This window comes from Odocoileus virginianus, chromosome 18 (assembly GCF_023699985.2).
Source record: "Odocoileus virginianus isolate 20LAN1187 ecotype Illinois chromosome 18, Ovbor_1.2, whole genome shotgun sequence".
NCBI classification, from domain to species: domain Eukaryota; kingdom Metazoa; phylum Chordata; class Mammalia; order Artiodactyla; family Cervidae; genus Odocoileus; species Odocoileus virginianus.
The window spans coordinates 40415790-40441620 of NC_069691.1; the positions used below are offsets into that span (position 1 = coordinate 40415790).

General features: G+C 37.4%; 1 protein-coding gene across 6 annotated transcripts in view; it reads right to left on the reverse strand.

Annotated features, from left to right (window-relative positions):
• LINGO2 (leucine rich repeat and Ig domain containing 2) overlaps window positions 1–25831 on the reverse strand; it is a 1346710-nt gene that overhangs the window by 892104 nt on the left and 428775 nt on the right. Inside the window, exon 4 of one of the 6 annotated variants that reach the window (XM_070480604.1) lies at window positions 2346–2402. The exons of the other annotated variants lie outside the window; for them this stretch is intronic. The gene's annotated coding sequence lies outside the window, so the exon portion shown is untranslated. The remainder of the gene's footprint in view (window positions 1–2345; window positions 2403–25831) is intronic. 6 annotated transcript variants of the gene reach the window in all.

Here is a 25831-nt window from a genome sequence, read left to right on the forward strand (position 1 = left end):
TTCAACTCTCACATCCATACATGACTACTGGAAAAACCATAGCTTTGACCACAGGGACCATTGTTGGCAAAGTAATGTCTCTACTTTTTAATATGTTGTCTAGGTTTGTCATAGCTTTCCTTTCAAGGAGCAAGCATTTTTAAATTTCATGGATGCAGTTGCCATCTCCAGTGATTTTGTAGCCTAAGAAAATCTCTCACTGTTTCCACTTTTTCCCCATCTATTCACCATAAAGTGATAACACCAGATGCCATGATCTTAGTTTTCTTAATGTGGAGTTTTAAGACAGGTTTACACTCTCCTCTTTCACCTTCATCAAGAGGCTCTTTAGTTCCTCTTTGCTTTCTGCCACTAGAGTGGTATCATCTGCATATCTGAGGTTGTTGATATTTCTCCCAGCAATCTTGATTCCAGCTTGTGATTCATCCAGCCCAGCATTTCACATGAAGTACTCTGCATAGAAGTTAAACAAGCATGGTGACAATACATAGCCTTGATGTACTTCTTTCCAAAATTTTGAACCAGTCCATTGTTCCATGTATGGTTCTGTTGCTTGACCTGAGGTTTCTTAGGAAGCAGGTAAGGCGGTCTGATATTATCATCTCCTTCTGAATTCTCCACAGTTTGTTGTGATCCACAACTTTAGCATAGTCAATGAAGCAGAAGTAGATGTTTTTCTGAAATTTTTTTGCTTTTGCCAACAGATATTGGCAATTTTATCTCTGGTTCCTTGGCCTTTTGCTAAATTCAATTTGTACATCTGGAAGTTCTTCGCTCAAGCTTAGCTTGAAGGGTTTTGAACATCACCTTGCTAGCATGTGAAATGAGTGCAATTGTACGGTAGTTTGAACATTCTTTGGCATTGCCTTGCTTTGAGATGGGAATGAAAACTGACCTTTTCCAGTCCTGTGGCTACTGCTGAGTTTAGCTTCATGCTACAATAAGCAGGGTTATGAGCCAGAATAAGTTGAAAGGAAGAAAAGAAAGCGCTTACTCACCTCATCTCTGTGAAGAAAAAGATAAGAAGTGCACATTTGTAATTTTATTTTTATTTGTATTTTTACCAAAAATCCCTGAGCACAAATAATTATAAGAGAAGCTAATCAGCAAAGGATTTAAAGATTGCACTAAACCAGCTGAAAGCTAATGATGAATCACTCTGAAATCTCCAAGCACAATGAAATACGATCATAAACATACTGTTTACTTTCAGCTACAGTCTCTAGTGATATACATGCAAAAAAGAATTAAGATGAATAAATAAAAGAATTGCATTGCTAGTCTTGTTTTAGGTAGTGATTATTCAAATGAGCTTTTTGTTAAAGTGTTGTTATTTATTGAATTCTACAGTTAATTGCCTTAGTGTGAAAACATTACATACACAGTGACTAATCCCTCAGCTGAATACTACCTTAATAAAAGAAACAACTACCCCTATCCAAAATGTTTTAAAGTGCCTCAAATGACTAAGAGGAACTATTTTCATGGTGGGTGCACATGTGAAGCTTATTAAGTTTCAGAGGTAGCAGGAAAAAGTTACATTTGGTTCTGTCATTGTCTTTATGCTGTGCACTCTTACAAAGCATAAGCTTCTGATAATAACTTCTTCCCCCAGTGAATGCTAGATTAATATCTACCTACTGCATATTGCAACTCTATGATTATCAATTATCTTCACAAAAGTACAAATCTAATATCTTTACTTCAATAGTAATACTGTCACCTTGGACAAAAAATAAAAAGGCAAAAATGAGAGAACTTGTAAGGACAAATAAAATGACAAATAAAAACAATCACTTTTGTTTAGTTTTTGAACCATTTGGGTTGTCTGTATTTTAGTCACTTATTTGAACACTGCTACAAACAGAAGCAGGATTGTTAAAATCTTCTAGCAGATGAAAGCGTATCATCCATTTAGAAAATCTTATCCTTTAACATAATATAAACTCTATCAGTGTTTTCTATGGTCTACCCAGGCTCTCTTTCACTCACTCTCCTCTCCCTTTGGTGAAGAGTTATTATCTCATTCCAAGAAAACTTGGGAATTTTCCTTAATCAGTCTAATTTTAAATTTTACTTTAATGCATTCTTATATTTCAACTCAATCACATAATTTAGTGATGTCTTATGTTTACAGATTCCCCTCCACACACATGTAAGTGGAAAGCCTCCAGAAGCATCCAACCCACAAAACAGAATCCTTCCAACCATCCATTAGCCAAAGTTAAAGACAAAAAAAAAATATATGACAAAGCAGAACAGCAGACATTACAGATCACCCGAAAAAATATTTTATATCTTTTCTACTCAAACTGTGTTTCTGAGATTAGTAGCATAGCACCCACCTGGGAGCTTGTTAGAAAAGCTGCATCTCAGCTCCTCGACCAGCTCATCATCAGAATCTGCATTTGAACAAGATCCCTAGGTGATTTATTTGCATATTAAAGTTCAAGATGAATTATTCTGTACAATTTAAGGATCTAGGCACTCTTAAATACTTGGCAGGCAATCAACCAGAAGAAAAACAATTTAAAATAGTCTCCACTCTCTGATTCCTCAGAACCCCTCCACTACCCTTCAGGAAAAATGAAAACAAACATCAGGATGAAACATCTTGCTCTAAGTGGGAGAGTCTGACTTATACTGGGGCTTCCCTGCTGGCTCAGACAGTCAAGAATCTGCCTTCAATGCTGGACACCTGGGTTCAATCCCTGTGTTGGGAAGATCCCCTGGAGGAGGAAATGGCAACCCACTGCAGTAGTCTTGCCTGGAGAATCCAATGGAAAGAGGAGCCTGGCAGGCTGTGGTCCATAGGCTTGCAAGGAGCCAGACACAACTGAAGCAACTTAGCAAATTTATGTTACAACTCAGGAGAAAGAGAGTTACCTATGGAAGGCTAGTTTGTTCATCTGAAGATGAATGGTAGCAGGAGCAAGCTCCCCTAAGTGGAACACACAGAGTAAATGACTTTATTTTTAATTGCTGTCTCACTAAAATGATTGCACTGGCTTTTTTCTAACATAGTCTGAACATTCTATTTTTTCTAGCATTATCAGAATCGTACTCCTTTTCCTTCTGTAAATGAGAGCTATGTGTCCAATGTCTCTTCTTTGACTTCCAATGATATTTACTTTGAGAATGCAACTAGAAAGAATTTATACTGTCTAAATGCATTTCAGAAAGATGGATTTTTTAATTGATATTTTATATGTATATTAATGGTATGATATTTAAGGTAAACTGTTAAAGTTTGATCAGTTAAATTCAGGAATGAATAAATTTCTAAAGGGAAATGACGCTAGCTTTACTCTTAGACAATAGGTTCATAAAGCCAAGGGCTATGGGATTATTTTGTTATCGCTATATTTCCACGTAGTCCTCTGGATCTTTATTCTATTATTTGTGAAGTTGCGATGTGAACTTAAAAGAAGGATGAGTCTGAGGTCAATGGAGTAAACCAAGAAACCATGATTTTAAAAATTCAGCCTTGGATTTAGGAGTATAAGACTCCTGAAAGCATCAATACAAAGTCAGAATAAAGTAAAATAATGACTGAATGCAAAGTCTTCATAAAACCGCTGAGGAAACTGATGCTAGGACATGTTAAATATTTGTCTGACAGTCTCACAGCAAATAGTCTCACTTTGAATCTTGTTCTTTAACACACCTAGCTAGGTGTTTTCTATCTTTTTAATATTAACCAAATAATATGTGCATTAGTCAAATGATAAGATTTTTTAATGAAAAATGATGGTCACTACCCCATCCCACTCCTTCCATCCATGAGTTCCATCCCTCATAGGTACCTCTACAAACTCTCTAAATGTTTTTACCTCCGCATTTCTAAATGTTATGCACGCATCCTTATTTCTCAATTTTATATCTGTATGGACCCTGCTATGGTAGATTAGGATTTAGATCAATGATCAACAGATACAAACAGTTGCCCTCCTCCACTTCCGTAATCAATGTTTACATTATTTTGACTATAAAAAAAATTCATGGATGAACCTCTCTTCCCTGGAGTTAATAATTGGCAATAGTAAACAAATATTTTATGTTTGCTTTCTCTGTAACTGTCACAATTTTCATATTAACAATTTCTACAGTTTTATCTGTAACTATAACAATTTATTCATAAATTCTCCACCACAAGTTTTAAACTTCCATTCAACATATTCAGACAAATCAGGAAATCTTTAAGTTTTAAACTTCCATTCAACATATTCAGACAAATCAGGAAATCTTTGTTTGCATCCCTTTTTTCTTGTACATAGCACCTTAGAGCACTCCCTTATCCTACCCTGATCTGTACTGACTTCCCCTACATCTGACAGTCAATGATTTGAGATTCTTCTTATCATCATTCAGGAAATTCTCTTTTTTTTAAAGTCTGTGTCTAGTCCTCTGAGTACTGGTTTCTAGGTCTTCCTCTTTTTAGTTTATTGTGTGATTTTACTGCATCATTCTCTTCAATATATATTTGAGAAAGAGAGGAAAGGAAGTAAGTCTTTTTAAGGTTTTCTGTGTCTGGAAAAAAAAAATTCTACCTTCATATTTGATTGATGGTTTGGATAACTATTTAAATTCTAAGATGATATCATTTTCTAGTAATTTGAAAGCATTAGCCTATTAACTTCAAGTATTTCTTGTTTTAGAGGGGCTTCCCTGGTGGCTTAGATGGTAAAGAGTCTGCCTCCAATGCAGGAGACCTGGATTCAATCCCTGGGCTGGGAAGACTGCTTTTAGAGCCCTAATGCTACTACTTTATTGAGATATAGCTCATATCCACAACATTCACTCCTTCAAAATGTTTAATTCAATGGTATTTATCATATTCAAAAGGTTGTGCAACTATCACTACTACCTAATTTCTGATTATTACCATCACTACCAAAAGAGAGTCTGAATTCAGGTGGATATGTTGGCCCTTGGTCATACCTGATCCTGGAGGACAAAGCATCTATATAAGTTGTCTCCAGGGTACACCTCCAGGTTATAGTAGGATATAATAAAGGTATTTACAGTCTATGTAAACTGGAAGACTATGATCATGCTTCAGAAAATATACTTAAGAAACAAAAACAAAACCTTCTCGGTTGATCTTGAATATCCATTTGTACCACCCCTAGCTTTTAGCAGTGTCTGATACATCTATTTCCTGCACTTCTCAGATGTTTCATAGCATAAATCAGCCTATTCCTGGGCACACCTTCCAGGATTCACAACTTAGACTTATTCTTTCTATACCATAAAGTCAATTACCAAGACTGCATCTCTTTTGCCACTTCCAAGTTATTTTTGCTATCGTCCGTTCTTGAGTACTTTTTTTTTTCTTAGTGATTGAAAATAAACAAACAAAAATTTACTAGAACAAACACTGTGTGGAAAAATGATTCAAATAAGGGATCAGGAAAACAAAAAGCATACAAAAATCTTTAAAACAACAGAACTAGTCATTATATTTGAGGGTAAAAGACTTCTTTCAAGTTAATGTATGAACAAGTTAAGCACCAGAGAAGCAACAGGACTTCCAACTGAAGTATCAGTTAGGGGTTAGTTATAAGATCCCAAGGACACAGTAACTGACAATTCTGATATCGGAACAGTATCACTTTGAAACCCATAATCGTTTGCAAATGATAAAAACTCGAGTTTAATTGATACACAAAATCTTCCAGAAACAGACTTAGTTGAAAAAGCTCTTAAAGTTACAGCCCACAATTTTTACATGGCAGAATCTGGTATTTATATTAAACCAATCTGAGTATGTAACATATGACAAGACCCTTATACACAAATGAGTGCTTAATGAAAATATTTTACGATGAAAAGAAGTGAGGCACTAAATCTATTGAAATGTTCTCATTTTTCATTGTTTATATGAAAATAGGAATATATCTTCAATTAGCCTATCTGTAATTAGCCTATCTCATTAAATAAGACAAGATACATATGATTTTTTATATAGATTGAAAATGGGGAGGAATTTCCTTAATCATAGCAGGTCTGTAAGGTTTACAAATGCATAAAGTATTCTATGTGAAGGATTGTTGGATCATTAAATGTATGGAATATTCCCATGCTATCTGACTCTGAGCCTCCAAATTTGTTGTTAAACACTGGGAAGTATCTGATACCATGTAGAAATTATATCTTGCTATGTATGAAACATTTCTTTTTTGAGGTGCTTAAGTTTCAGTATTGGAGGGTGGTCTATACTATTCTAAAATAGTGGTTGTGTGTATACACATGCATGTTTACACTATACATCTTTATATGTAAATTATTGCTTCTTAGAACTGAAGAATGCAAATTTTAAAGGTTTGATTTATAGAAAATATTTAAGTAAAATATTCAAGATATATATAACATGGTAGTTAAGGACATTGAGTCTAGGGAGAGAATTTTACATTTCTAGAGTCTGGGTGATTACTGGAGTGCTTTGAACTTCATGTCATTCACTCAACAAATACTGATTAAATTCCAACATTCCAGGTATAGCTGTGGACATTGATTAGCAGTTTTTAAGCAGAGAATATCCTTCTACCTCTCAATACATACATGCTGTAAGATTAAAGGCTGAAGAGGAAGAATTACTAAGAGGCCACTTAAATAACTCAGGTGAGAAATAATGATGTCTTAGATTAAGCTTTCAGCGATAGAACTGGTTTGTTCTCTTCTCTCTGTTCAATATTGGAAACATTCTTGACAAATAACTGGCATATTTTTCTGATATAATGGATATGTAATATTCTTGAGATAGAGAAAAATAAACAATGACTCAAAGATTTTGTTTTGAGCACCTAAAAAGAATTCTTACCATCTAATATGGGCAAGGTCGTGTGAGGAGAATGTTTAAATGTGAGGGGAGGAAATTAGGAGTTCAAATTTGGATATGTGTAGCTTGAGCTGCCTATTAGATGTACAGATAAACCCTTGAATACATGTGTTTGAAATTTAGGGGAGAGACCTCGGTTAGAAACACAAAGTTAGGCTCAGACAGCAGATGACATTTGAGAATGCAAGATGGGATGATATTGTCAAGAAGTAAGTGTAGTGAGAAAAGAGAAAATGTATGTGGACTGAAACCTGAGATACTCAAGATTTAGGATATAAAAAGAGACCAGGAAATTAAATTGAGAAGGAATGGCCAGTGAGGTAGGAAGATAACCAAGAGAATGTGTATCCTGTAATGAAGAAAGATGGAGTAACTTGGCTGATAATTCAAGGGCTGAAAAATGATCCCTGGATTTAGCAACAGTGATCTTGACAAGAGTAGTTTTGGTTAACACCTGATTTTAGCGGGTTCAAGAGAGAACAATTGGAGGCAGTAAGCACTGATCATTATTTCCCAGAAATATGTTGGTAAGGGAACACAAAATATAAACTGGTAGCTAACAGGACAATTTGGGTCATGAGAGAGAGGTTTTTTTTTTTTTTTTTTAATGGTAGAAATAATAGCATGTTGCAAGTCAGAATGATATAGTGGAATGGGAGAAACAGATGATGTATGATCAAGAGAATAGACCCAATAAAACAACAACCTTGAATAAGTGAAAGGGGTCAGTTTCAGTGACACAAATAGAGAAGGTGGTCTTAGCTCTTAATGTAGGGATTTCACCCACTGAAATAAGAGTATAGAGCACTGCTGCTCACTGGGATATAGACATGATGGTGGGAACTGATGATGTGCTTCTTGTGACTGTCTCTATTTTCTCACTAAAATTGTAATTAATGCCATCATTTGAAAAAAAGGAAGTATTGGTCTGAAGAGAGAGACAGGAAAAGAGTAGGAAATATTCATTTCAGAGAGTGTAAGAGCTAACTGATTCATTTGAAATTGAAGAATATAAAGCTATTCTAAAACAAGTTAAACAGTTCTGTGTTTTCTTCTAGCCTTCACCTGCAAAGTTGCAAACAATGAACAGATTGAAAGCTTTCTTTAATCACGACTCCTTTTTTTTTTTTTTTTCCCAAATTAAACAACCAAATGGAGGCAGGTAAGAGAATTAATTAAAATGACTGAATATTAAATTTAAGCTGGCTAAGAAGAAAAATAAAGACACAATTATGAGAAGTACAGGAAATATTGATATAATCAGTGGGTTGAAGTTAGATGTAAAGAGAAGAGTGGATAGTCCAAGAGAGGAACAGGTGAAACTAAGATCACAGAAAGGTTACACTTATTTGGTGATCACAAAGTTTACAGTATGACCATGTATAGTGAGCAGCTACAGTGTTAAGAAGGGCAAAGTCTTAAGTGGAAAGAAGGTCAAGGTGCTGAGAGACCAGGTTATTGGGAGGATATGCTTTGCTAAGTCACCTCTGTCATGTCTTACACTTGGATTCCATGGACTGGAGCCTTCCTGGCTCCTCTGTCTGTGGGATTCTCCAGGCAACATACTGGAGAGGGTTGCAATGCCCTCCTCCAGGAGATCTTCCTGACTGGGGGATGGAACCTGCATCTTTTATGCCTCCTGCATTGGTAGGTACATTTTTTACCACTAGCACCACCTGGGAAGCCCATTGGAAGGATACTCCACACATTTATGAAGTCACTAAGAACTGTGATCGAAACAGTGCTGGGTATCACAGTGAGCCAGGACTTAAATATTCAAGACATGAGAAGGAATGAGCAGCTTGGCAGTGATGAATGCAACGAGAGTCAATGGTTGGTATAGCCTAGTGTTGTAAAAGTCAGAGTTCAGTGTTTTTAGAAAAGAAGAGGAAATGGGATAACAACATCAATCAGAGGAAGGGAGTGTCTGCATTCCACTTAAGTGCAGTGTTCTGGGGAGGATGAGAGTGAAACAGTCACGTCTTAAGGAGGATGCATGGGAAGTTGTGTTATCAAGGTAGAGGGAGGTTGCAAATAAACCAAAAAAATCAAAGTGATCTAATAAAACATTTGGGGAAGAATAAGTTATTCAACATTTTTCTGGTGACCATGAAGAAAAAGCGGCAGGGTTTCAAGAGCTGAGAGAAAGAAGGGGAATCAGATAGAGAGAGGTGCAGAGATGTAGGGGGATTAGAATTCCAGAAATGGCAGTGTCTAGGAACCCTGCATTTCCTGTGGTGATTGATGAAGAACTTCACATCTCTGAATGGGAGGTATTCATACTCCCTATGTCACAAGTTTGCAGTGAGGGTAAATACAATAAGGGTAGGAACACTTAGCCTAGCACCTGGCACAACTTCAGGCCACCATAAATATTAGCTAATACCTTCATCATCCTCATCAATCAATCTGACAAAGGTACTAAGCCTATTATGTATAAACTACATAATTTTCAAGAAAACAAAAATTCCCTCCTAGAAATGGATCTCTGAAATTATGATGTAAACACATGAAGAAACAGGAATCTTAAAGGGAAAAAAAACCCTCAATTAACAAACAACTATTTTTTTTCAGAACAATGACAGTCATTTTCTTCCTTAACTTTAGAACTTAGGTTTATTGACTTTGTTTCACTGATTCTATGGTATTTGACATGTTGATGCTTCTGATGAAAAGATGAACAGAATTGAGATGACATTTTACATGTTAGCAGTGAGAAATACAAGAGAGACTTCAAATCCATTGCATTTTTCTAAATCAACATAGATTCCTAATTTATTTCCAGCTGATGTAACTCTTTCCATCCCAACTAAAATCCATTTTCTTTCACAACCCTGGAGAAATATCCGCATTGTCTGATATGGTCTACCAGGAAGCTTTTAAAGTTTAAATTTATATTTCCAATCTCTTTTCCCTGAGAGTGCTGTTTATTCCCCTTCCATCCTGCCCTTGGCTCCCCTCTCTAGAGACTCTCCTTTTGCAAAGAACTCAGCACTCTATTGCAAGTCTGTTCTGTGTTAATTAAAATGACATCCAATCATTTGGGGGTCTGGCTCCCATAGATGCATTGCTGTAGTCTATTTGTAATTAATTCTCCAGTCAGCACTAGCAGTGGCCATATCATTGGCCATGAAGGTACTTGGAAGATTAATGAAACTGGATAAAATAAATGGACTTGTAATTCGGGAGGACAAGCTCAACATTCCCACTAAGCAGACACTGCCAAAACTAGCAGAGTGTAGCTCATCTCTTATTGAGCCATGACAGTAAACATTTATCAAGTGAAAGAAAATAATATGCCAGCCTTAAAATGATATCTTACTCTATGCATAGAGACTAGGATACTCTGACTCATCTTTTCTAATTAACTGTAAATAACAATGGGGTCATATTACAACAGATATGCAGTTATTTTTCAGTGAATTCTAGTAGGCATGAAGTACTCGCTCAAACTGCTTGATGAGACAGAAACCCACATGTAAAAGCAGATGGACAGCTAATAAGCTGTGCTGTAAGGTTGAGCAATATGGCATGATTGGCTAGAGATGTTACAACCCCATTGGATCTCTCTCAGAAACAGGCAGTAAATCTGGATCCTAATTACAGTGGCCCAGCTCATTTTCTAATCAGACTGCCAGATAAGAAAAGGATCTCATTTTGAAGCATGAGCCCCCAAATGGAGTTAACAGCCATGTGAGGAACAGAGTCACTGATTCCTGCCACAGCACGCTCAGCTGTTGCCAATGGCAAGGCCTAGAGACTTCTCTGCCAACAGCAGCGCAAAGCTGCTCTGGATGGTGGGGGCAAGCTGGTAAGCCTCAGGGTGGCGCTTTTCACTGGAAATTGGAGGATCTCAGGAGAGTGGATATTGACAAAGAACTCATAAATACTAACACCACAGAACAATTTCAGTAGAGCTTGTGTGTGTATATGTGTGTGCTCCGTTGTGTCTTAACTCTTTGCAACCCCACAGAAGGTAGTCGTCCAGGATTCTCTGTCTGGGATTTCCCAGGAAAGAATATTGGAGTGGGTTGTCATTTCCTCCTCCAGTGGAGTTTAACCATGATCCAAATTGGTATATAATTTTCAAGACCACTCTGATTTTAAAGTTCTGTCTCCTTGTCTCTATTTGCTTCTTCCTACAATGTGTTCTGATTTAGGGATGCAGAAAAAGGGTCTCAAAACTAAGGGAGACTGCTGCTGCTGCTGCTGCTGCTGCTAAGTCGCTGCAGTCGTGTCCGACTCTTTGTGACCCCATAGACGGCAGCCCACCAGGCTCCCCCGTCCCTGGGATTCTCCAGGCAAGAACACTGGAATGGGTTGCCATTTCCTTCTCCAGTGCATGAAAGGGAAAAGTGAAAGTGAAGTCGCTCAGTTGTGTCCGACTCTTCGCGACCCCATGGACTGCAGCCTACCAGTCTGCAGGCAAGAGTACTAGAGACATATAAATACTATTTATGGCAATTTCATGCCAGGCATCTTTACTTAGAGTTACTCTGCAAGTCACATCTCAGTTATCTCTTTCATAAAAAAGTTTCCAACTTGCCAGAAGCAATGTTGTTGTTGTATGGTCACTAAGTCGTGTCCAACTCTTTCAAGACCCCATGGACTATGTACCCCGCCAGGCTCCTGTCTCCATGGGATCTCCTGGGCAAGAATACTGGAGTGGGTTGCCATTTCCTTCTCTGGAGGTCTTCCCAACTCAGGGATAGAACCCGGGTCTACCGATTCTCCTGCTTTGCAGGCAGATTCTTAACCACTGAGCCCCTGCCCACACACTAATTACAGTCCTCATTGCGTAATCTCTCTGGTTGTTAACAGAGCTCTTTCACCCTTAGTTGTAAACTCCTTCCAGGCAGAAGCTATGTTAATCATTTTTTCCAAATAATTTACTTAATCAAATAAACTGTGTTAGACTCTGGAGGAGCAAGTTATATATGAATAAAAAAAAAGGGGGGGGGCCCCAGATGTTAGTAAACTACATACCTAACGGAAAAGCCAGGAGTAGGCATATATAAAATGAACATACACATAATATGTATTTATTCTTACAATTAAATAGTAAATGTTCACTGTAAGAAATCTGGAAATACAGGCTACCAAAGAATAAAAATTATTTCTAATTCCACAATTCTGATTTGGGTCTCCCCAAGGGCTCAGCCGGTAAAGAATCTGCCTTCAATGGTCGAGTCACAGGAGATGAAGCCTTGATTCCTGGGTTGGGAAGATCCCCCGGAGGAGGAAATGGCAACCCACTCCAGTATTCTTGCCTGAAAATCCCATGGACAGAGGAGCCTGTTGGGCTACAGTTTAAAGTGTAGCAAAGAGTCAGACATGACTAAGGATGCATGCACTTTAAAATTCAGATTTAAATACTATCAAATTAAATTTTTACATATAATTTTTGACTTTTCTGTAAATATGTGACACACATATTTTAATAAAAGGTATCATATTTGAATATAACTTTTCTTATCTAGCAATAGGTTGTCTATAACTTTTCTGATTTCCCTGTAGAATATAAAATAAAAAATTTTGTCTCTTTCCATAGTATATTTCCAGCAACTGGAACAGTGCCTTGTATAGAGTAGTCTCTTAATCAGACCAAAAGAATTAGTCTGCTACAGTTAATTCATTTTTCTGTACTCATAAAGTACAGCTGTCTAAGAGAAAAGTCAGAGGCAGATTTTAGAGAGCAATAAATGCCTAGAAGAAAGGTCTGGATTCTATAAAGTGGAGGTTATCTTTTTAAAAAAATGGAAATGATTTGATTGGTCTTCCCTGGTGACTCAGAAGGTAAGGAATCCTGCCTTCTAAGCCTTCAGATTCAGATACCCTTTCCTTGGAATCATAATATGTTAGACTTGACAAGAGCCTTGAATACTAAGACTCTGTGAAAAATGAAAACCAGTGATGAATATCACCAGTTACCCAAGATCTGAATTGGTCACTAGAAAATATACTGAAAAAGTTCAATGCACTTAGCACTTTCATGGGGCTACACAGGCCATGTTCAGTTCAGTTCAGTTCAGTCGCTCAGTCGTGTCCAACTCCTTGTGACCCCATGAACCGCAGCACACCAGGCCTCCCTGTCCATCACCAACTCCCGGAGTTCACCCAAACACATGTCCATTGAGCCGATGATGCCATTTTTACCAACAATTTATCCCTCGGTAGTACAGTAGAAGGGCTTCCCTGGTAGCTCAGCTGGTAAAGAATCCATCCGCAATGCAGATGACCTGGGTTTGATCCCTGGGTTGGGAAGACCCCTGGAGGAGGGCATGGCAACCCACTCCAGTATTCTTGCCTGGAAAATCCCCAGGACAGAGCAGCCCATGGGGTTGCAGAGAGTCAGACACGAGGGAGCAACTAAGCACAGCATAGTGCAATATAAATGCTCTACGTCACTTAGCTTCCAAATCAGTGAAGTGGGCCAAAAAAGGCATTTTTTAAAAAGTGGAATAGATTATAATAAAAAAGTGTGCATCGTAAGTAGAAATAATATTTTTTTTAGAGTCTTGTTTGGCTATTCACATGCATGTATGTCTTTTAACTGCATGGGTGCCTTTTAACTGCAATATAATATGAATAAATAAATACTGCTTTGATTTATTGAGTCATGATAAACAATGTTTGAAAACCACCACTGTAGTATCATGAAAATATCTATATTTGAGTATCATAATTCTGAACAAGGTATAGAAATTAAAGTTTTAAAAATGATTAAACGTTTTTCAGTGCCTGCTGTTGCATGCTAAATTGCTTCAGTCATGTCTGACTCTTTGACTCTTTGCGATCCAATGGACTATAGCCCACCGGGCTTGCTGTGGTGGGATCCTCCAGGTGAGTGGGTTGCCACTGCCTTCTCCAGGGAATCTTCTTGGCCCAGGGATCTGGGTCTCCTCTGCCTTCTGCACCGCAGGCTGATTCTTTATCACTGAGCCTTCAGAGAAGTACAGCACATATCCATTTTAAATAAGAAAGGCATATTGCCAAGTCATTCCATGTACGACCACAATTATTTAATTTCTCTTCGTTTACAAAGGGTTGAGGGACTTCCCCAAAGTAAATAACACAGCTCGATGCTAGGCACAACAACAACTCACGTGTTCTGAAATCCTGTTTGCTACTTTCCTACTCGTTCACATATGATGTTTCCCTGATAATGGCCATGTCAAAGGTATAAATATTCTGTAACAGAGCACAAAAGGGAACTTCATATAATATATAATAAAAAATTCCTCCAGATAATGAATGTAATTTGTGTGACTATGACAGATATAATCGACATCATAAAATAGGAACTAAGTCTCACAATGCTCCTTTAAATGGGTAGAATAGCTTTGTAAAATAATTTCTGTTCTCCATTTTTCTTTTTCACGGAATTATAAAGGGGGTTTCAAACTCATGCCATCTCTCATCTCAGACTCTCATGGTGACTTATTTATCTCTGAAATAAACAGGCATTAGAGAATATCCATTATTAAAAGTGCCACCTAGTCTGAAGAACAGACCTCTTGTGTTAAAACCTGTCATTCATCTTATTTCCTTTCCTCCTCTATCCCTCCAGTCTTCCAGCCTTCCCTACCTTTGACACTAATTTATAAAGTGGGTATATCTGAGGAATGCAGAGTAATAATGACTTCAGACCTTTATAAGTGTTGCCATTATTGGGGCCAAATCTTTTCCCTCCCTCAAGTTCCTAAATGAATGCCCATAAGGGACCATCAGAAAGAAACACAGACGAATGACACCATAAGGAACCTAGAAATTCGGGCAAGTGACATTTACAAGTTAAATAGGTGCTGTTGAAAGAGAAGTTGAGAAATTCAAGGAAATGACCCTAAGCTCGAGTAAATTAGGCTACTGAGTATTGAGAGGCTCAAAAAAAGCTTGTGTAGGTGATGTCCAAATTCTTTAATCTGGTATATTCTTAGTCGGGTCCACAGAGGGAAAGCTGGAAAGAGGAACACAGTTCCTCGTATCATCTCAATATTTCAGATGACATTTCAATAGCTGTCAAGGGTATGCAAGAGTTCTCTGGGTTGAACTTCCCTGGAGGTCCAGTGGTTAAGAATCTGCCTCCCAATGCAGGGAACATGGGTTCGATCCCGTGCACCATACCCAGAAGTAGCCCCCGCTCACCAAGACTAGAGGAAGGCCGTGGCAGCAACAAAGACCCAGCACAGCCAGAATGAAATAAATTAAAAAAACCTCTCTGCGTCAAGGAAGGAAGTGAAGCAGCGCACTGCACAATATGACTGAATGCCTTAATCACAAAGAATTTCACTTATTTTTCCTCCTTCAAATAATGTATCTGTTTTAATTTAAGGCAAAATACAGTGCCCTAAAATCCAAGTCTTTTCAAAGATAACCAGGCTTAAAAGTAAACCATTAAGCAGGTCAGTGTCTGGGCAGTTAAACCAAATCACAGCACAGCTGGAACGTTTTCCAGCCAATCAGAGATCATCTGTCTAATTCTTATTGTAGGAGAGGCAGTAACATTATTCCTAGTGCTTCCTTCCAGATAAATGATGTACTTAATATTCTTGTCAGGCTCCAGTGCTAGATGGTCTTCAATTTTAAAATGATGACAACCAAATGTGTGAAAGCACTTTAGGAAAAGATTAGAATTTCATGGGGATTATATTAAACATCTGGGCCCTATACAGGGCATGTCTTAACATGCAGAGCTGTTTGTCCTTTAAATCCTGATCTGTCATCACTTGTCCCAAACCTGTAATTTGTTAATAATTGAGAGGTTTCTTCAGTACTTGAATAATCTGGAAGTGTGATACTCAGGTTCTGCTAATATGAATATAAACTTCAGAAATTCATCATTACCTTTTTCCCCTGCACATTAGATACTTTTATATTTCTAAGTATCATCAGCTGTTGCATTTTATTTTCTCCACAGGTATATAGTTCAGTATTATACAACTTGTGCCCTACTGGATACCACAGTAAACTGAATATCAAAGACCTGAGTTTAAGGTCTTCCTTTGTCCCTAAGAGGCTCTGTGACCTCAGAGATTCTACTTTACTCTTGGGCACAAGTTGACTGCTCAGTGTAATTTTAATGGGTTAACAAAAATATATGTGCTAAATGGCTTCTCTAGATACATGAATATAACAGTGAAATTTCTGACCCTAAGATTTCAGGACTCCAAATATGCAAACTGATGGGTCAATTTATAATATCCCTTGACATGAAAATTCACCCATCCTGAATTACTACTATGTCTTAAACTTTTAGTGGTCCCCAACCTTCTTGGCACCAGGGATTGATTTCGTGGATAACAATTTTTCCAGGGACCAGAATGGGGAGATGATTCAAGAGCATTACATTTATTATGCAATTAATTTTTATTATTATTACATTAACTTCACCTCAGACCATCAGGCATTACATTTGGTCAGTTGAAGACCCTTGCTTTAAAGGCATTATGATAAAAACACTGATTCAATCTTTAATGTATCTCCTAAACAGGATTAGCTTAATGTGGAGGGATATCTGAAGCTTGCTAGAAACTACCTATCTCAATGGTTCAGACTTGAAGGAATTGTTATCCCGAAGTAGCTTCTACACAGTGTGAATTTATATGGAATCCTCTGGGTAATGATTGGGGGAGTATAAGAACAGTAAAACTATGATCAAATCAGTATGCCTGGGTTTTGGGGGAAAAAAAAAAAAACTCCGAGATTTTTCTTGTAAAAACACACAGATTGTCCACAGAAAAACCTGTGCATGGATGTTTATAGCAGTTTTATCTATAATTGCCAAAACTTGAAAGAAACCAAGATGTCCTTCAGTAGGTGAATGAATAAACAAACTGTGGTACATCCAGACAATTGCATGTTATTCAGTGTTAAAAAGAAATAAGCTACTAGGCCATGAAAATAGATGGAGAAACTCTAAATGTATATTACCAAGTGAAAAAAAAGCACTCTGAAAAGGCTATGTGCTATATGAGTCCAACCATATAACATTATGGAAAAAGCAAAATTATAGAGACAGGAAAATGATCAGTCTTTGCCAGGGGTTGGGCAGTGGGGAGGAATGAATAGGGCACAAAGGACTTTTAGGATAGTGAAAATTCTCTGTGTGATATTATAACAATGGATACCTTCATGTACATGTGTCCAAACCCACCAAATATACAATACAGAGGGTGTCCTGTAATACAAACTATTGATTTTGAGTGGCTACGATGTATAATCCGTCTAGTCAAGGCTATGGTTTTTCCAGTGGTCATGTATGGATGTGAGAGTTGGATTGTGAAGAAAGCTGAGCACTGAAAAATTGATGCTTTAGAACTGTGGTGTTGGAGAAGACTCTTGAGAGTCCCTTGGACAGCAAGGAGATCCAACCAGTCCATCCTAAAGGAGATCAGTCCTGGATGTTCATTGGAAGGACTGATGCTGAAGCTGAAATTCCAATACTTTGGCCACCTCATGTGAAGAGTTGACTCACTGGAAAAGACCCTGATGCTGGGAGGGATTGGGGGCAGGAGGAGAAGGGGACGACAGAGGATGAGATGGCTGGATGGCATCACCGACTCGATGGACATGGGTTTGAGTAAAGTCCGGGAGTAGGTGATGGACAGGGAGGCTTGGCGTGCTGCAATTCATGGGGTCGCAAAGAGTCAGACATGACTGAGCGACTGAACTGAGCTGAACTGATGATGTATAAATTTTGGTTCACCAATTGTAACAAATGTACCACTCTGGTGAGGGATGTTGATAGTGAGGGAGACTATGCATGTGTAGGGCAGAGAATACATAGAAAATCTCTGTACTTTCCCCTCAATTTTCCTATGAATCTAAAATTGCTCTCAAAAACAGTCATAACACATAGAGATAATTACAATACAGATTTCATTTTTTTCCACCTCTATTTTTTCAAGTGTGTAGATACAAACAAACAGACAAGGTGCCCCTTAAATTACAACTAACAACATTTTTTATAGAATGAAATAGATAAAATTTATACAAAAACTGTATCTTTTTCAAGTTCTGTTGGAACAATGGAATTTTCAGAGTTCTTTCTTAGTCAAATTTGTATTTGGCTAAGGTGCAGGCAGAATGCAATAATTCAGTACTGAGTAGTACATACATATTCAGTACTGCATATTACAGTCTATCCTAATAAAGACTCAATATCCTACTACAATTGTGCTCATTTCACATGCTAGTAAAGTAATACTCAAAATCCTTCAAGCTAGGCTTCAGCAGTATGTGAACCAAGAAGTTCCAGATGCACAAGCTAGGTTTAGAAAAGGCAGAGGAAACAGAGATCAAATTGCCAACATTCACTGGATGATAGAAAAAGGAAGGGGATTCCAGAAAAACATGTACTTCTGCTTCCTTGACTATGCTAGTCTTTGTATGGATTGAACAAACTGTGGAAAATTCTTAAAAAGATGAGAATATCAGACCACTTTTCCTGCCTCCTGAGAAACCTGTATGCAGGTCAAGAAGCAATAGTTAGAACTGTAAATGGAACAACTGACTGGTTCCAATTTGGGAAAGGCATACAACAAGGCTGTATATTATCACCCTGCTTATTTAACTTCTATGCAGAGTATATCATGCAAAATGCTGTACTTGGATGAATCACAGGCTGGAATCAAGATTGCTGGGAGAAATAACAGCAACCTCAGATATGCAGATACCACTTCAATGGCAAAAATTGAAGAGGAAATAAAGAGCCTCTGGATAAGAGTGAAAGAAGAGAATTAAAAAAAAAAGTCTTGAAACTCAACATTCATAAAACTAAGATCATAGCATCCAGTTCCATCACATCATGGCAGACAGAGGGGAAAAAGTGGAAAGAGTAACAGGTTTTATTTTACTGGGATCCAAAATCATTGCAGATGGTAACTGCAGCCATGAAATTAAAAGATGTTTGCTCCTTAGAAGGAAAGTTATGACAAACCTAGACAGTGTATTAAACAGCAGAGACATTATTTTGCTGAAAAAAATCTGTATAGTCAAAGCTACGGCTTTTCCAATAGTCATGTTCAGATGTGAGAGTTGGATCATAAAGAGGGCTGAGTGCTGAAGAATTGATGCTTTTGAATTCTGTGCTGGAAAAAACTCTTGAGAGTCCCTTGGAGAACAAGGAGATCAAACCAGCCAATCCTAAAGGAAATCAACTCTGAATATTCATTGGAAGGACTGACGCTGAAGCTGAAGCTCCAATACTCTGGCCACCTGATGTGAAGAGCTGACTCAATGAAAAAGACCCTGATGCTGAATAAGACTGAAGGTAAAAGGAGAAGAGGGTGGCAGAGTATTAGATGGCTAGATAGCATGACCAACTCAATGCACATGAATTTGAGCAAACTCAGGGAGATAATGGAGGACACAGGAGTGCAATAGTCCATGGGGTCACAAAGTGTAGGACATGACTTAGTGACTGGACAATACCCTACTACAGACATCTTCTTTATTTATGACTGTATAAGTGATTTCCCAGAACTTTATGTCTGACTAGTAAAATGGCCTGTCAGCATTAAATTAGATATATTTATATATATAATTAATATATAAATATACTGTTATATATAAATATATTAATATTACATATATATGTATGTATGTATGTATATATATATATATATATATAATGCAAGTCAAAGAAGTATGGCCATATGTGGAAAGTTGATGACTCCAGAATTGCTTGCTGGTATTTCAGGTGCATGCTAAGTTGTGTCCAACTCTTTGAGACCCTATGGACTGTAGCCCACCAAGCTACTCTGTCCCTGGGATTCTTCAGGCAAGAATATTGGAGATACCCTCCTCCAGGAGATCTTCCTGACCCAGGGATTGAACCCATGTCTCTTACATCTCCTGAACTGCCAGACAGGTTCTTACCACTAGCACCACCTGGGAAGCCCAAATAATCATGCCCTCTGAGTGTTAGTGTTATAGCTAAGTGCAGCCTGAAGCAGTCTGATGGGTTACATGCCTCCGGTGGTTCAGCTGTATTAGACCCTCAGCAGTGTTCAAATCCCTGCAACCCCATGGGCTATAAGCCTGCCAGACTCTTCTGCCTGCGGAATTCTCCAGCCAAGAATATTGGAGTGGGTTATCATTCCTGTCTCCAGGGAATCTTCCGGATCCAAAGATCACACCTGGGTCTTTGCAAGCAGATTCTTTACCATCTGAGCCACGAGGGAAGCTCCCATTTTTTAATGTAAAAGTCCTCTGCACTTATGAAATTTCAAATATTCTATTAGTGACCGTACCATATTTGGATTAGAAAAGCGTAGTTCAATTATCAACTTCCAGACTAAACTTGGGGATGTTTCTAACCCAGTTCTTGTTTTTAAAACACAGGATACAGCTCCATATGCACTCAAACAGCTCCACATGATCTACAAAGTGGCCCTCTAATAGAATGAATGCTGACTTCACCATTTTCTTAACTTCAAAAGCAAATACACCTATGCTGACCCAGAATTGCAAGAACTATGGTAGTGTGGCTACCTCAGAAAACATTCCTGTGTCAGCTTCTCTATAAGTTTCATCATTAAGCCAAGTGGACAGAAAAGATCTTTACTAAAGTTAAGAGAAGGATTGTACTTTCTTCATATGTCTTAAAATAGGTTAACTTGTATACCTTCACTGGATCCACAGGACCCTGCGTTTCTCAACAACATTTGGCTAGCCGGTGATAAAATCATCTTCCGCAATGTACTTCCCTTCTGTCACTTCACTTGGAGGTTTTATAGAGAGCCATTTCAAGCAACTGCCATAATAAGATTGTTTCCACTGTGAGATGAGTCTCCAACTTCCTGTTTCCTCTATGCGGTCCCATGCAAGAAACTACTTTTAAAACTACTCAAAGAATAAGTCTGCTTTCTTCTTCTTGATAGGAATTTATGCGAGTCAACATGCTTCTCTTTATCCTTTACTTTCAGAATGCCAAAACTAAGCTCAAGCTCAGAAACTCTGTTAAACCTCAGGATGAGCATTTAGTCTTGGTTGACCACACTCATTTCTAGGTAGCATTTATTTGACCTATGTGTTCAGTATATACATTAAGCTTAAAAAGCATACACTTGAAATAAAAGCTGCAAGTAACCTAAGTAGATTTTTAAATAGTGAAAGTAAATATTTGAGAAGAGAATTTGCATTATCTAGGCTTTTAATGAGATGACTTAAATAAAAGCCATTTGGAAATATAAAGTATATAAGCTATGTTGATTTTATTATGATAACAATTGTATAACATTAGAGATTTTGTATAACTATAGTATTTGCAATTACTAATTTACATGTTTATTTCTCCCACGAGATTATAAACCTTTTGAAGGTAAACATAGTATATATCTTAGTAATCAGTTTTTAGACAGTGCCTAACACAGAGTAAGACTTCAGTAAATGCGAAATAAATAAAGGACAAGAGATGGCCAAATGTAGAATTGTAACAATGCAATGGTCTTACTGATCATATTATTTATAACAAGAACATGATACATTGTACAGATTTTAACATTATCAATTATCAGAATCATCATGATCTAAAAAACAGTCATAGTGAGAGCACCTCATTTTTCATCAAATTGTCATTTTAAATCATTCCAAGTTTTTTTTTTTTCCTCTCGGTGCAGTTTCAGCAATGCTTTAAACACTGCAGAAGGAAAAGCTTTTAGAGCTAAACGCATCAATTACACATAATCTTGTGATATGTTCCTGCCATGTATCCTTACTCATTCATCCTCAGCCCACATAATGCCATCTACTTATTTTGAGCACACCTTGCTACAAGGAGAAAGAAGGGAGAAAGAAGCCTTAAACTGATTTAATGTTCCGGAATGATGCTACTTTTAAAGTATACCCTCGTTTGGGAAAAAAATGTTCTTATGTTTTCAATGACATTACTGACTCTAAATGAGTTGAAAGTTCCCATAAAGATACGATCTAATCATTCTGACTTTTGGGGTAGATGATCTCTGCATGCATTCCTTTCTGTGGATCCAGAAAGTGAAACAAAGAATTACCTAATCAAAGTCCTAACTTTAAATATCCAGTGACAGCAGTCCTGATTTGATTCTTTACTGAAGTTACACTTTGGTGAAACCCTAGCAGTGTAAGGATAGGACTTGGACTGCTCATTTCACGTGGCAGGTTCTCTGGGATGAGCTGAAAGCTGTGCAATTTAATGGTGGACTGAGCAACCAAGAATGCATTTCAGTGTCTCAGCAAAGGCAATCTGACTTAAAGCCACACACAGAAGAAAGGGAATTACAATCTCATTTGGTTCTATTCATTGCAATAATATCATTCAAATGATATATTTATAATAAACATTTAAAGAAGGCTTATCAGTCTTTCAGTATTTCCACCATCATTTTTTTTTCCATTTATTTTTATTAGTTGGATGCTAATTACTTTACAATATTGTAGTGGTTTTTGCCATTCATTGACATGAATCAGCCATGGATTTACATGTGTTCCACCATCATTTTATTCTTTGATTTTGACAACATCTGTATGGAGTACAAATGTACCCAGAAGGTAAATTTTCTTAGGATTTTAAACTTTTAAAGTTTTTTGAACAACGGTTAAAAAAAAAAAAATGGCACTAAAACTCTGGATATCCAGTGTGTGAAGTAGAGTTGACTTCAAACCCACTTTCTGTTTTAGCAACATTTTATGCACTTACATACTTGCATTATTGTATTTTATACATTGCTGACATAGATATCGGAGGCCTAGGGTGTAAACAAGCTGGCAACTAGAAGTGTTTCTTTAATTAAAGCAGTTAATCATTTATAATATGAGATAAAGATTCTGATCCTTGGAACATCATATAAAATTTACTTAGAGAACATTAATTGCTGAAATGCAATAACTTTTATATACACCAAATTTCTTAATAGAAATTAAATTAATATTTATGCCACTGAGGAGATGGCTGGTCTGGTGTGAGGACTGATAAAATCATGGCACCTGCTTAACATTCTAGCTCTACTAACTGCTTCTCACACTGAGGTAACACCATATCCTTCTAGACTATGGTAACAGCTCTCCCCAAAACGTCCCTACATCCATGACTGTCCACTCTATTCATCAGAGTACCGCCACAGTGATCATTTGAAAATGCTCTATATGTTACCTGCCCATGAATTTCATGGCTTCCAACTGAATGAACCAAGGATCAAATCAAAGATTCTTAACATTGTTTATAAAGTCTCATTTTAATCACTGCTTTCCCACTCTCGGGGGCTAATCTTCTCTGTCGCTCTCCATACTCCTGATATTTTGGTCTTCTTTTGGTTCCCAAGTCCGTAAGCTCTTGTTCACTGGAGTTCTCAAGCCATTCTTTCCCCTTGGAAACATTTCTCTACCCTTCACCTGACACATACATGACTCCACTTCCTCTCATTCATCATCTGCCTAAAAATTCTTCTTTAACCCCCAATTCCAATGATGTAAATAGATCCTTCTGTTACAATACCACATCTACTCTTGTTTATTTTGGATTCCAGATTTTATCCATATTAAAGTTCACTATCATCTCCATGAAACAAAAGTTAGGAAAATGGAAAGTTAAGCCTCTCAAGTCACTCATATACTATATAGAACTATCCAGATATTTGGGCAATGGGTCAACTAATTGGAAATATGCTTTATTTACACAGTAAATCTACAAATTCCAGAGTGGTAAAATGTATTTGCAAAGTCAGACAGGAATTTGCAACATCATACCACAAAACACAAAACTATGGCTTGAGTTGATTTTTAAAATAATAACATATCAAATTTGTTTCATTCATAAAACAGAATTAAAATTGTAGATTATCCAAAGAAAACTTATAGCATGGATTATGCCATTTTATATAGTAAGTCTGAAAGACTGGCCAAAATGGCCATGGACTATGTTGAAACAGATTCTGGGAAGCAATCAGATTCATCAAGGAAGAGTGCTGTGCCATAAAAGAAAAAGAATGAAATAATGCCATTGGCAACAACATGGATAGACCTAGGGATTATCATGCTAAGTGAAGTAAGTCAGAAAGAGAGACAAATAAAATATATCCCTTATATGTGGAATCTAAAATATGATGCAAATGAACTTATTCGCAAAACAGAAATAGATTCATAAACATAGAGAACAGACTTGTTGTTTGTTGCCAAGGGGAAGAAGGATGGGAAAGGACAGAGTGGGACTTGCGATTAGCATATGCAAACTGTTGTATAGTAAAAGGATAACAACAAGGTCCTACTGTATAGAAGGGGGAGCCATATTCAATATCCTGTGATAAACCATAATGGAAAACAATATAAAAATCATGCATATACACACATCTCTATGTATATATACATATAGGCATAACTGAATCACTTTGTTGTATAGAAGACATTAACACATTATAAATCAACTATACTTTGATTTAAGGAATAAAAAAAAAGAGTGCCGCAATATCTATCCTGGGCAGATAAATGGTGATTCACTTTACATTTGAAGAGGAAAGGATCAAAGAGGTAAAGACAGTTCACCTCAGCACGGAGGAGAATAAGTGAAACACGGAGTTTAGGACTATTGACTATTTCTCTAGGGCATATACCACTATGTTACAAATATTCACTGATCTCTCAGTGGGATATAGAACAGTGAAACTCTTTTCTTTCCTTCTGCCTTCCACAGCATCCTGTTCTCTGGTATTCTTCCACTCTATTGGTCATTCTTGTCTCCTTTGGGTGTATTTCCACTGTGCTCAACCTCTTAATCTTGGATTCCTCAAGAAATGTCTTTGTTATTCATTTTCTTCCTAGGTGACTTCATTCCATCCCATGACTTTAAATATTTTAAAGCTGAGAACCACAGCCTCCTATTTCCAGCTGACTATTTCACGTCTCCAGATCTAAATATCAAAAATTTAATTTTAATATGAACAACACAGAATTCTTGATTTAATGCCCAAACCTACTTCTATACCATTCTTCTTCATTTTTGACAATATATAATTTTTGACAATATATAATTATGTCGACCCAATAACCCAGCAATTTTCCTTGGTGCTTCCTTTCCCTTCTTCCCCATATTCAATTAACCAACAAGTTCTGTTGACTCTAATGTCAAGTCATAGCTGGAACCTTCCACACTTTTCTATTCATGGCTACCACCCTAGTCTCAGTCACCATTATCTTCATCTAGATTATTTCAAGAGCCACCAAACTAGTCTCCTTCTGATTTTATGTTTATCCCTTGCTTCTGCCCCATTCTATATGGTAGTCAAAGTGACATTTTTCAAAACATGGAATCTTGTAGCAGGTCTTGCTTAAAATTTTCCAATGGCTTCTTATTAAACTAGGAAGTAAACTCACACCCCTAACCTTGGGTTGTAAAGCCTTACATAATAATGACCAGTTCCCACCCACTTATGAATTATCATTTTATAGCACTTATCCTCACCCATGGTGACTGCAGCCATGAAATTAAAATATGATTGCTCCTTGGAAGGATAGCTATAACAAATTTAGTATATTAAAAAGCAGAGATCTCACTTTGCTAACAAAGGTTCATATGGTCAAAGCTATAGTTTTTCCAGTAGTCATGCATGGATATGAGAGCTGAACCATAAGAAGGCTGAGGGCTGAAGAACTGATGTTTTTGAATTTTGGTGCTGGAGAAGACTCTTGAGAGTCCCATGGACTGAAAGGAAATCAAACCAGTCAATCTTAAAGGAAATCAACCTTGAATATTCATTGGAAGAACTGATGCTGAAGGAAAAGCTCCAAAATTTTGGCCACCTGATGCAAAGAGCTGACTCACTGGAAAAGATCCTGATGCTGGGAAAGATGGAGGGCAAGAGAATAGGCGTAAAAAGAGGATGAAATGGCTAGATATCATCACTGATTAAATGGCCAAGGAACTTGAGCAAACTCAAGGAGATAGTGAAACACACAGAAGCCTGGCATGCTGCAGTCCACGGAATGGCAAAGAGCTGGACACCATTCAGAGACTGACCAACA